This window comes from Apus apus, chromosome 1 (genome assembly GCF_020740795.1).
Source record: "Apus apus isolate bApuApu2 chromosome 1, bApuApu2.pri.cur, whole genome shotgun sequence".
Lineage (NCBI taxonomy): Eukaryota > Metazoa > Chordata > Aves > Apodiformes > Apodidae > Apus > Apus apus.
In genome coordinates, this window is record NC_067282.1 from 12,438,077 (window position 1) to 12,450,209 (window position 12,133).

The following is a 12,133-nucleotide window of genomic DNA, read 5'->3' on the forward strand; positions in this document are numbered from 1 at the left end:
AGGGATCGTATGATATATTGCTATTTCCAGGCCTGTGCGTTCTTTCCTAAACAACTATAGAGCAACTTCATATGTATGGAGACCCTGATAACACAAACACCACCTCCCTCCATCAAACGTCTCCCTTGCAGTGATAGGCAGATGAAATCCTGTGAAGAAAACTCTCCTAACAATTTTTCTCGTGTTCTTACATCCTTCAGTGATGTTGGATAGTTAGCCTGCAGGAGGTAAGAATACAGGTTAAAATACATGCTCAGAGAGCACTTTTTACACCTTCCGTATGTTGCTAACTTGTTTCATCCACGTTACAGACCAGATTGCTTGAACTCCCACAAATTTATAACAGTCAAAGTCTTGTTGTAGGCAGAAGCAACACACTTTGTATGCATAGTCAAGATTTATTATTAGTCTAATTAAAGTCTTAACAGCCTAATCAGAGAATAATGATTGTTCCAGTAACACTGATAACACTTATAATGCAAATTATATACAGCTGAAGCTGTCTGTGCACAAACTTTCCGGTATTTACCACCTTTTTTTGATGTTATCCTCACCTCTTCCACTATCCCTGTATGTCCTTCAGCCACAGATGGAGGTTATAGGGGATCATCAGCATCATGAATCCTTCAGTGGGAAAAGCACAAAGCTGAGGATCATACCTCTGATCCCTCTCATGTTATCCCATGCCTGTAATTTCAAGCCGTCTGCTATCATCCCATTCATATCCTATTCTGTGCACTGTGTTTTGTTCTGGAGTCACAGGTAGCCCATACTTCACAGTCATTACTTGTTCTTGCTATCTATTAGCTAAAATCATATATATTTATAAATGTATATATATGTATAAAATATGGAGAGTCCTGGAATAAACTTCTGATTGAACCAGAATGGAGGTCTGTATCTAATTCGCTACAATAAAATACGTTGCATTACACAATGCACCAAAGCTAAAAGGAAAGATGAGCATCATCTGATCATTGGACCACTGCCATTGCAGTTAAAAAAATGCTCATAAAAAGGTCCAGACTGATCAAGACAAGGTCTGACAAGTCCTGAGGCCCATGCTGTTGGTGTAACAAAGCCTACAGCTTGTTAGAAGCAACAGCATTGTTATGCTTGTCTTGCTGTGTGGCTGCACCTCTGCACAGGGCTTGTGCCCTCTGAGGCAGTAGAGACACTTTAGCATCTTGTCATCTCAGGAAGAAGGATAAAACAGAGGTCCCTGGGAACTACCAACCAGTCAGCCTCCACTCTGTGCCTGGGAATTTTACTTACCAGAACAGATCCTCCTGGAAGACATGTTGAAGCATAAGGAGGACAGGGAAGTGTTTAGAGACAGCCAAAATGGCTTTGTCAAGGGCAAGTAGTGCCTGACTAACCTAGTGGCCTTCTACGATGGAATGGCTGCTAAAGTAGATAAGGAAAGAACTATGGATGTCATCTACTCAGGCTTCTGAAAGACCTTTGATATGGTCTCCCACAACATCCTTGAAGCTAAATTGAAGATATACGAATTAGCTTGACAAATGTACTATTAGATGGGTAAGGATTTGGCTGGGTAGCCACATCCAGAATCACAGAATCACAGAATCTTAGAGGTTGGAAGGGACCTTGAAAGATCATCTAGTCCAACCCCCCTGCCAGAGCAGGATCACCTAGAGCACATCACACAGGAACAAGTCCACGTGGGTTTTGAACGTCTCCAGTGAAGGAGATTCCACAGCCTCTCTGGGCAGCCTGTTCCAGTGCTCTGTCAAACTGCTGCAACAAAACAAGGGTGGCCAGCACAACAAGGGAGAATATTCTCCCCTTCTCCTTTGCTCTCGTGAGACTCCACCTGGAGTGCTGCATCCAGCTCTGTGGTCCCCAAAACATGACAGACATGGACTTGCTAGAGTCAGTCCTGAGGAGGGCCATGAAAATGATGAGCAGGATGAAACACCCTCACAGACGAAGAAAGGCTCAGAGAGTTGCTCAGCCTGGAGAGAGAAGGGTATGGGGAGACCTTATTGTGGCCTTTCAATGCATAAAGGTGGCTTCTAAGAAAAAGAAAGACTTTTTACCAAGGCTGAGGGGCAATGATTTTAAATTGAAAGACAGAATGTTTGATTCCCAGAGAAGCTTTAGATGTCCCATTCCTGGAAGTATTCAAGGTCAAATTTTATGGGGCTTCGAGCAATCTGATCTAGGGAGAGATGTCTCTGTCCATGGCAGCGGGGTTTGAACTAGATGATATTTGAAGGTCCCTCCAACCCAAACCACTCAATTATTCTTTGAAGGAGCAGGTGAGCTGGCACAGGCTCCCCTGCTCCCAGGGTTGCCAGCACTACATGCAGTTTCTGGCTGAATGCTGCAGGCACAGCCTTTCCTCTGTCTTGCAGAATGCTAAGGAAAGCCAAATGTAATTGCCAGTACTAAGAAGCCTAATTTAAGCCCAGAAAAATGAATGAAAAAGCAGGTATAAACTATTATTTCCTTTATTTCTTTGTCACTTGCACTGAGGGAGGGTGAACCCACAAGCTGCTCTTGTTTTATATGCCTTCTTTTTTTATATATCTGAGCTCTGATTGCCTGATGTCTGATTAGCTCAGGGCCAGAGTAAATAATTTGTGAGGAAGGATGGTTGCTATGGTGCTGGATGCTGAAGCTACACAATTCCTGGTCCTGAGTAAAGAAAGTGTTATGTACATCGGTTTGGCTTTGTCAGTTGGTCGTTTGGGGTTTTTTGTGTGTCAGGGTTGTTTGGTTTTGTTGGGGTTTTTTTTGTTTGATTGATTTTGTTTTGGGTTATGGGTTTTTTTATTCATTACTAGAACACATAAAAAAACACCTCCCATTTCTCTTGGCCACCATCTTCTTTTTCTCTTTTTTTTTCTTTTTTCTTTCCTGCTCTGAACTCCCTCTTTCTATTCTCCCTCAACACCTGTTTGGCTAAGTAGCCATTTCCCTAAAGTTTTGAGACACAAATATGAACTGACACTGCTAGTCCCCCGACAAAGACCTTTCTAATGCCTGAACAACTCCTGGCTGTAGAGTTAAACAACAAAAAAATTGTTTGTTTTTCCATATCTGACAGAGATTTCAGTCCCAAACCAGAGAGAGATTACATCAAAATAATTGTTCTAATGTTTAAACATATCAATAACAAGCATGTTGCTTGTAAACATTATTATTTTATTCAACTTGCAGTAGCTTTATTTGCTGTGACAGTTGTGCTAAAGATTTGTTCTAAAACAGCAGCTCCTGCTCCTGGTGTGGCTTTTCCAAAGGACTGATATTTATAGTAGTTGTGATTCTGGCTTCTTTCTCTTCACGCTGAAGTGTGTTATCTGCTTGCTCAGGCAGTGGACAGAATCCATTCTGCCTATTAATGTGAAGTAACCTGGGATGATAAAAATATGTGCATGATCAGCCAATTAAGTTTATTAGCTAGCACCTGGACTTCATGTTTTGGTATTTGTTAAATCAGGAACACATCCTGTAAATAGCCACTGCTCCACTGATGTGAAAGGGTTGGTAGCAGTTGGTATCAGGTCAGAAGAAGGAGGAACACAGTTGAAATTACTTCCAGTTAGATATAATTAAGAATGACAAAAAACCATCGATCTCCAAAAGTTTCGGCCCTTGCTGCTTTTGCTAGAAGTCAGTGAATGTAAAAGGTACAGGGCTCCCACGTTTTGGTCCTGATATGTTCCATAGGAAGAATGCTCAGACTAAGTAAGGACTGAGAAGCTATTTATACTTTCCAGAGATAAGCATGTCCCAGCTAAGTCTGTGTTTTTTCCCCAAAAACTGCAAATAGTCTTGGCTTATTTCAAACCCTAGTTTCCAAAGTTGCCTCTGATCAAGGTGACCTCTCTTAAAAGCCACCTTGGTTGGAAAAGTGGCTTCTGGGCAGAAAAGATGTGTGGATATCTTTGAAAACATGGAGCAACTGAATGTCCATCCCTGCCTACTTTTGCAAAGGTGATTCTGTGTTCCTTGGTCAAGGGATGGGAAGGGAAGTTTGTTCTTAGATGTTTCCTACAATGTGTAAGTTCTTTCCAGTCAAATGCATCACTCACACATATTGAGTCTCTGAGGAAGAAAAATTAACATTTGAAAATATCTTTTTGAGGTGGTTTTTTTTTTGTTATTTTGTTTTGTTTTAATATAAATATAGTTGTTAATTTTATTCATGCAGTGCTTAGAATATCCTACAGAATCAGGGCCCTGATGGGTTAAATGCAGCTTAAATGAGTAAGTAAATACTTTCCTGATCCCAGAGAAACCATAATCTAAACATTAAAGGCAAGAAACAGAAAGTAGGAGAAGGCAACAGACTCTAGATCATGCCAGCAGTTCCCACTTCCCACCTCCAACTGTGCTGCTTAACTTGCTCTCAACAATCGGATATTTCATATTATTTTCTCCCTTCCTGATTCCACTTGTAGTGGTTTATATCCAGCTTTGCTTTTACTTCTGTAATCTGTATTGTTTATGCTATCTTCTTTTTCTGTCAGCACAGCTTTCTTATTCCTGCTTCGCTGTACAGTATTGCCACATAAATAACTAAGGAGGAGACAACTATAGCAAAAACTAAGCTGTGCTGGGTTTTATAAATTTCTCTTGCCAAAATTAGAAATAATTTGACTCATATAAATTACTTCTCTGGAGGAAAATCCTGATATGAATGTGAGACTTGCTGGTACCTGGAAGGAAACACAAACAGGCACAGAATTTGATGTTATTGTGCCATGAATATATCTTCTACTAATTTCTGGAAGGATAAAACACATAGTCAAACATCTTATCACAGATGCAGATTTCTTCATCCTAGAAGCAAAAGAAAAAAAACCAACCAAACAACACAAAAATTAGTCACCAGGTGAAACAAAATCAGGCACCAGGTGAAACAAAACCAGGCAAAAATCAATATGAAGCCAAGTTTTTATCACACAATTGTAAAAGGTATACTCAAATAACTCATGGTAAATTACTGTGAATTAATCACCACTTTAATGAAGATACATTGCACAATAATTCTTTAGGGTCCAATTCCATAACATGCTTTTATAGGAAAGTTTGGTGTTTCTTGGAGACAAGTACTGTGTTTCTCATGAGAAGTCACTGTCAGATATCAGTGACTGACTGAGCTCCTTTTGTTCACTGTTTGTCATAGTCAAGCACTATGATTATAGCAGAGAAGTGCAGTACTTCAAAAAGCAAAGGGGATATTAAATAGTGGAGAAAGTGGAAGAAATTATGGGCCATCTGACGTACACTTGACAGTACATTGCTGAGCTTGGTCAACCATTACAAAAGGCAGAGGAATGAATTTGAAGGAGCTGCATGTCTGGGACTGAGATATAAACCTGAATGGGAACAAGCCTGGGATTGTAACCCATTATGGTGGTGAGCTCTACATGGATCAGTCAGAGCTCATAACACATTCACCTTCCTCCACCAAAACAAAAAGAGGTATGTCCAAGTGAGAGCATTGTGCACTTCCAATGAATTCCAGTGATTCCTGGTTCTGTTCTCCCTTACTGTACCTTCCCTCTACATGATCTCTTTAATTCAGCAGAATGGCCTCCACCAGGAGGGCAATGAAGCTAGTGAAGGGCAGAGAGAAAAAAATCTTATGAAGAATGCTTGAAGGAGCTGGGAATGTTTAGTTTGAGAAAGAAGAGGCTGAGGGGAGACCTCATCACTCTCTACAACTACCTGAAAGGACATTGTAAAGAGGTTGGTTCTGGTCTCTTTTCACAGGTAGTCAGTGGCAGAATAAGAGGGAATGGTTTCAAGCTGCAGCAGGGTAGGTTTAGATTGGACATTAGGAAAAATTTCTTCACAGAGAGGTTAGACACTGGAATAGGCTGCCCAGGGAGGTTGTTGAGTCACCGTCACCATCCCTGGATGTGTTTTAAGGGTCGTTTGGATGTGGTGTTGGTGGATATGGTTTAGGGGAGAACTTTGTAGAGTAGAGTTGATGGATGGACTTGGTCATCTCAAGGGTCTTTTCCAACCTGAATAGTTCTATGATTCTATGATTCTATCATGCAGTATTTAAGATACTCATGTGGATTGTCTCCTAAATCTGTCAGATAATCTGTAATTCTCATTTTTTGGCCTCTAGCTCTTGTGGAAATATTACAATATTACTTTAAATATCAACAGGGGGACATAAAATGGGCAGTGGCGCTTCAAACAAAAAGTATTAACAAGCCACAAGGTGCTTAGTGGCACGGAAATATAACTATACAACTCCCTGAGAATGCTGCCTTGATTTAACAGAGGTGGTTACAAAGAATTATTGTTCAGGATATGCCTCATGTTTATTTCCTCATTAATGCTCTCCAGTTGCTGGTTTGATTTTTATCATTCTACATTTGCCTTTAGAAATTGAGCAAGTCAGAACATAAAGTGGGAAGTGCTGCACAAAACTCCCTATGTTTACAGACTGCAAAAAGCAAAAAAGCCCAGTTTCTGTAGTAATTCTTCATGCAATGTCAGCTTGTGCATTTTGAAACACAAGGATTGAAGTCTGGCCCAATTAAAGCCATTGAGAATTTTATATTGTTGAGTTCAGGAGACAAAATATTGCTCAAAATAATTGACATGCAAGATGTAGATTTCATACTTCTTGAGCCAGGAAAAATATTATTTGAAAACTGGTTGCAAAATATCTTGCAAACCTAGGATGTCTCTGTACATATTATATTATTATTTTTTTTTGTGAGAGAAATATGAGATAAAATTAGATAAATTATGCTCTTGAGTTTTGAGTGAATATATAATCAGTCTTTTCCAGCTATTCAATATCCCAGCATTACAAGGTATCTTCTAAATATCCTCTGCATAAAGAATAAATTGAAAAGATACATCTGTTAAATCTAAGTTAGAGGTTGCTTGGTTTTCATTTGTTGTTTTTTTCCTCTAGAAAATGAATGAAGATATTTGATGCATCTTCTTTTAGCCAAAACGTAAGTGAGAGGATTTGATCTGGTCCATAGAGAGATCAAACATGAAATAGGCAATAAAGGGAGAACAACTGGAAGAAGCTGAATGAGTCACAGGGCAGTGCAGAATGATTCCCTTAATCTCCACCATGTGTTTCTGCTAAATAACTCCTTATTTTGCCTTTTGTAATGCTGTGACAGGTCTTAAATTGTTAGTCTTTTTTTTCAGATTGTATGACAGCTATAGCAAATCTGGCAGGACACACAGCTACTCCAAATTCAGCCCCTGCAAATTTAGCGTCTGTTACCAGCTCAAATCACATATGTGTGTTCTAGATATGAAAATAATTTTACTATTTTCAGTTATACTTTCATACATAAAGATAAACAGACACATCCATGCATTGTGGGATGGACCATTTTTGCCAAACATCTAGAAACATAGTGGGAAGATTAATATTTTCCAATACATTTCACTGAGAGCTTCCACTCCAGTCTTTTTCAAATTTTTAAAATATTATTTTTATCTTGTTGGATTAATTTATTTAATACTAGTTTCTGTATTGCAAGTGAATGTACTGAGCTATTACTCTTGCATTAACAGAAATGTGTCATTTTCTGTAGTATACATTAGATAAAGATGTATGAGGAATTTCAGTTGATAGCTGTAAATACTGCAGCTGCTTGTTGCTCAAATTTACATGTGTACTGGCCAGAAGGTGGTGCTTTCAACCATAGATGTGCAAATCAAGGAAGAAAATTTGAATATGAGCTGTGAGCACAGTTTTCTGAAGTGGAAAGCAGAGGAATAAAGAAAAGCAAGACTTCTGTGAATTTTGCTGAGTAAACAGAGTCTAATAAGGGGCCACCACAGTCCAGAATTAAGCAACTATAAAGTAGATTCTTCTTTTCTATTTAACAATTTTTGTTAACCTCACTGTCTAGATGAGATTTTTCTTTCTGCAGAGTCCCTGGTTTTCATGCTGTTATCCAAGTTTGGTTTAAGAAGCAGCACTGAAAAAGAAGTGTGTGTGTGTCCTCACCTTGAAATAGCTTTCACTTTTGAACATTTGCTTTGGTTTTCACCGGTGGTTCTTGAAACAACAACAGAAGAAAAGGTGTTTGCTGTTATTTTAAAATGTGTAGATTGTATGTGGGAGAGGTAGAAAGAAGTGACAAGTTTGACCTTGAAAAAAAGTTTTGCTTTGTGTGTAGCCAGAAGAAACTTCCTAGAGGCACATTCTGAATAGCTGGAGCTACAGAATTACACGTGTGTGTGTGTGCACCCAATGCCTCAGACACACAGTTACTGCTGTCTGCTGCCTTCCAATGACTAGAATATCTTAGGGATCTCCCTGGCTGCTTAAAGCTCTGCTGCTCAACTCCCGCATCTTCACTACACTTACAACGGTATCATTTCACCTCTGACTAGTTTTATTGCCCTCAACAGGATTATTTGCATATGTAAAGCTTATTAACATACTTACCTGAATGTTTGCAAATTCAAGCCATGAAAATTATCTTTTAAAGGTTTGATTTGAAATTACATTCCTTTTATTAGACCTCTGCTCTTAGTCTTTAATAAATCTCATTGAGTTGCTTGACCTCTAGATGATCATCCTAGTCACTAACTCTCTTTTCATGTTAATTAAAGATTTAATGGATGATTTGTGGTAATGATGAAATGGAAGAAAATATGAAGATTCATAACACCATCCAGGCTAATGTTTTTGGTAAATGTTAACTGTATGAAATAGTAATTTAAAAAAAGGGTTATGTGCACATAAGTGTTTTATTTATCTTGATAAATCAAGAAATATCACTGGAAAAAAACAAATGTGTTTTAGAGTCAGTAGTTAGTGTTTCTTCAGACTTCAACAAAATTAACTTTCTGTTCCAGTTCTTGAAAATCTCTTTATCTGAGGTATTCAGTTGTGTTCTTAATGAACACGTTAATATTGTCAGTTCTATTGACTGAAGCAAATTTTGGATATTGCTAATTGTAGACAACTCTCAAATTCTTGTCTAGGATGAACTGAAAACTAACAAAGATATGATATCTTTAGAAATGTTTGAAGCTTTCTGTGTCATTGTCCTCAGATCACTTCCTCTGTGGAAGTGGTTTTTTTTTTCCTTTCTCCCCATGTAGAAAGTTAGCACAGGACTTTCATAATAGTTAAGCACTACTTAGCAGTCCTCTGGTATATAAATGGCATATATTTTGCTTAGGGTGAATAATAACACACTTGTTTAGTCACAAAATCCTTTCTTTCACACTCTTTTCAAGGGATTTTTGCCTTTGTAAGGGCCTCAGAATGAGATATATGGTAATAGAGACTTTTTCATTTTCTATTAGTATGGATAAAGAGATTGCTATAACGAAACAGAGAGCTAAACAATGTTATCACTTTCTGAATATTGTATAGTTTCTTAAATTTATCTAATCCTTATTAATTCCACACCTAGAGGATTTAAATTGATGGGATGCTTTGAAATAGACTTTGGATACAAGAGGAACTGGACTGTATCTGTTCTTTATCCAGAATAGGCTGAAAAAGCTCTTTGGAGAAGATCTTTTATCTTTCCATTTGAGGTCCTTTATCTTTCAATTTTTATGTACATGCACCTACCTCAAATTTGGGGTTGTTAATACATAAATTAAAAAAAAAACAACCACAAAAAACAAACAACAAAAAACCCACCAAAAACCAAAAACAAACCCAACAACACAGAATTTGTATAATATAAAATGTCACTCTGAATGAAAATGAACTTGTGCCACTGCTATGTAACATGACTTACAGCACAAACACAGCACTAGCTGTGCTTAATAGAGCTCTAGTCTCCATTCTCTTGTTAAAACTGCACCTGTTTATACGAGATAGCTCTGTCCTAGGAAAAATCACTCAGCAGCAATAATTCTTGTTCATCTTCTTCCTCATCACTGTCATACTTCATGCTGCAAATGGTGGAAAAACAGAGGTCTCCCAAGTCTGGTGTGGAAATATTTCTGAATGATGTAAAAAGGCACTATAAGTGGATTCGGTCTTTTACCTGCCCAAGGTAAAAGGGTCACTATCTTCTGCCTGCATTCAAAGGAAGGTAATAGCTCCTTTACAGGGTGATTAAGCCCAGTCAAAATCATCTTACCGAAATGCCTTTTTCTTTTCATTGCTTCTAGTAAATATTAAGGATGAACTTTTATTCCCTGTGTTAGCAGAACACCATTAATCACAGGATGAAAGTCAGTGTGTGAGCTCAGAAGCAGGATGTATAGGAAGCATCAGAAGCACACCAGAAGCCAGTAGAACTAAATCAATCTATGCTAGCAGAGATCAGGCCTGCTATGTCTGGCATGGTCTGGTGAATACAGCTTCTAACTGGTGCAGTCATTTTAAGGATTTCAGCAGAGTTGCTATAGGATTTCCAGAAGAACATTTTTTCATTATAAAATCATCTTTTGTTCAAAAGCAGCTCTTTTCACAGGAACCTGTCCATTCAGGCGAAATTTTGAGTTAAAAACCAGCAAGCATTCTCAAAATGGAACAAAATAAATGTTTTTTTTGGCTTTGGTTTTTGTTAGGAGCTTTTTTTTCCCCTTTTTTCCTATAATGTATTTTCTTTGGAGATGTGTTCTTGTGTTACAAATGTTATCCATAAGGATAGAAGTTAAATAAAAAAACCCAGCTTTTTCAGGGTGCAAGCTTCTGAGAGATAACTAGTAATTTTTTCACTTCTCTGGAAAATACTGAATTACCTCTGTTTTCACTAAGAACATGAATGGATACAGCTTTCACTGTCATGAGCCTTTCCATGAAATAAAAATTTAAGTCTTGTACAGCCCTGTTACTCTTGCTCCCAGAAGAGAGGCTGATGCAGGCACGGGCTCTCTAAGGACATATCTGCACAGATGGGAACAGGCAGACTCGATCTGTTTTTGTTCTATGGCCACATCGGCACAGAGTTGTTTTCCTCAAGATAACCTTTTAAATCAGGACAGAGGGGCAATAAGCTGCTGAGCATAATCTTGGGAGTTCCCAGCTTGCCCTGCTACATTTAAATAAGCAGGCCAAATCTTTTGTCCTGAAAGCATAGTCCATCACCTGGTGTGCCAGAGGCCAATCCACAAAAAAGGTCAAGATATTTCCTTTAATATCCAGTTCTGCACAGAAAAAGGAGCAGGGTGGTATTCCATAAAGCAAGCTCATTTTCCTGAAACACAAGTGCTACTTTTATACCCAAAACCATAAGAAATAACTTTATCTCTAACATTGTTCTATTACTCACACACACCAACTAATCACTTGCTTCTATTTAAAGTGGCAGTGCTCAAGAATTGTACTACACACGCTCAAAGAGTGAGGGGCTTGCTGTTAGTAGGGGTCCCTCTAGCCTTTTGGTGTGAATTTTAGTGTGCTAATGACTCATTAATATATTAATATGGTGATTTTAATTACTTGATGTGTCTTTCCTGAGTGTTCATGGCTGTAAGGAAGATAAGCCATGGGGAGCAGTGCTTTCCATTCTTTTCATCTGCCTTGCAGGTGTCTTGCAGGCCTGTTTGAAGGTCAGGCTGTTGACTACTTGGGCAGTGTTTTTCTCTAATTGGAATCTGGTTGTGTCTAATTCTTACTGTTTTACTGTTATCTAGGCTCTGTTTTTATTCTTCCTGTCCCTTATGTTCTCTCTTATGTGATTTTTTCCCAAATGTGATTTCCACCCCCTACACATTTTACTTATTTCAATTAATAACTGACATAAAATATTGCATCAGAGGTTTCCAAGCAGATGTGTCAAGGATGAAATGAGCAGTGTGAGCTGGGAGATGGGGTGTAGGGGATGACAACAGTTCATGGAAAGGAGGAAAAGAAAACACATGATGATACTGCTTGACCAGTGACTAAAAAGGTTAAGAACGCACATGGGAAGAAGTGGAGCTTGTTTTGGTTGCTGGATTTTTGTTTTGTTTTTCCTCTTTTGTTCTTTTTCCTTTGACAGTGTTGGGAGCTGAGATCAATTTTGTAAGAAGAAGGAAAACACTGAAATGGGTTTGCATTTTATGTGGGAGTTACTGGTGGTATCTGAAGGGACACTGCACTGCACACTTCCCAGGGAACAGTTATCAATAGTTGTTCTCTCTTGGCCAGACAGGGATGATCTTTGTGGATCAGCACCTCTTACAGCCAGCTGTT